We start from the raw sequence: 1,475 nt of genomic DNA, 5'->3' as shown, positions 1-1,475 counted from the left end.
GTGTATTCACAAGCCCATTACTCTGCTGTGTCTCAGTGTAGAGGCACCCATTTTTCTGGTTTGTTTTTGTATGTTGCCCCCCCTGATATTTTGGACAGAGGGAAAAACAACAAGAGGAAGACAAAACACTTGAAACATTCAAGTTCATTTTTGATTGTGCTGGTCAGTGTCCAGGTCATGTCCTCTAGGAGGATGACCTGCTCCAGAGAAAAGAAGAACGTGCCTTTTAGACATAAATCCAAGGCCAACCACAGGGGTTCTCCAGCTGCCTGGGGGGGGGGGGGGGGTCTTCCTGCACCTCCCGTGGAGGGACAGTGGTCCTGAGGAAGACGCCTACTGACCCCATGGGTGCCATTCTCTGGGCCCTGTTCCAAATCCTTGCCTTTCCTCCTTCAAGCCTCAACCTAAAAGTCACCTCTGCTTAACTCCATCCTACACAGAGCTCCCTGTCCCTTCTTCTGTGGCCCTGTGGCACCTAAGGATTGCCTGTCAGGAGCCAGATGGCAGAGGGCCTGAGGGCCACGGTCAGGAGCACGGGCTTTCTTCTCCCACAACAGAGAGCAACTGGGGGGACCCACGGAGGCCACAAAGGGCCTCGTGTGTGCACAGGCCATTCTGGCTGGGGTACAGTGAAGGAGGAGTGGACAGAGGGCTTCCTGTCAGGGGGACTGGGCCTCTGGCCATGGAGGTGGCAGGAAGTCACATCAGGGGAATTTGTTGAGGGTGCCTGATGGTAGGAGTTTAAAGTCGGAAATCACTGGAGCAGAGGTGATCAGGCTGGACCCCACATTGAAGGAAAAGGTCACTGGAGCAGCTGTGTATGAGGGAGAAGGGGTACCGAGGGGGTCTTCTCTGGGGCCCAGTTACAAGGTTGCTAGGTTAGTATGAGTCTGACTTCTCTCTGGATTATTAATTTATTTCCATTCAATGTGTTCAAAGAGGAATCCCCTCTGAAGGGAAAAAGAAAGAGAGAAAGAAAAAGAACCACTTTAGTCTCTCTAAGCAGGCATAGAAGCAATGTCGGAAGCTGGAAAGAATTTGGCAATTTTATCTGTTATTCCTTTTCCAAGCATGAAACCTTGCACATAACCACATAACCAGAGCAAATCATTTTAGTTCCTGTCTATTTTTTCTCCTTAATTCTTACAAAAGGCAACTCAGGCCAGGCAAGGTAACTCACACCTGTAATCCTAGCATTATGGGAGGCTGAGGTAGGTGTTCTAGACCAGCCTGAGCACAAGTGAGACCTCATCTCTACTGAAAACAGAGAAATAATTAGCCAGGCGCTGGGGGAGCCTGTAGTCCCAGTTACTCTGGAAGCTGAGACAGGAGGATTTCTTGAGCTCAGGAGTTTGAGGTTGCTGTGAGTGAGGCTGACACCACAGCACTCTAGCCTGGTACAACAGAGTGAGACTCTGTCTCAAAGAAAGAAAAGACACCTCACAGGGAACTCCTTCTCTGCACTTGTGCTTGGG

General features: G+C 50.2%; 1 protein-coding gene across 1 annotated transcript in view; it reads left to right on the top strand.

Annotated features, from left to right (window-relative positions):
- Nucleotides 1-1,475, top strand: part of MTUS2 (microtubule associated scaffold protein 2) — a 406,145-nt gene that overhangs the window by 261,982 nt on the left and 142,688 nt on the right. The gene's annotated exons all lie outside the window — the stretch shown is intronic.

This window comes from Otolemur garnettii, unplaced genomic scaffold (genome assembly GCF_000181295.1).
Source record: "Otolemur garnettii isolate 467f Iridium unplaced genomic scaffold, OtoGar3 scaffold00120, whole genome shotgun sequence".
Taxonomy (NCBI): Eukaryota; Metazoa; Chordata; class Mammalia; order Primates; family Galagidae; genus Otolemur; species Otolemur garnettii.
The sequence above is the reverse complement of the archived record's forward strand: the minus strand, read 5'-3'. Positions and strand labels throughout refer to the sequence as shown.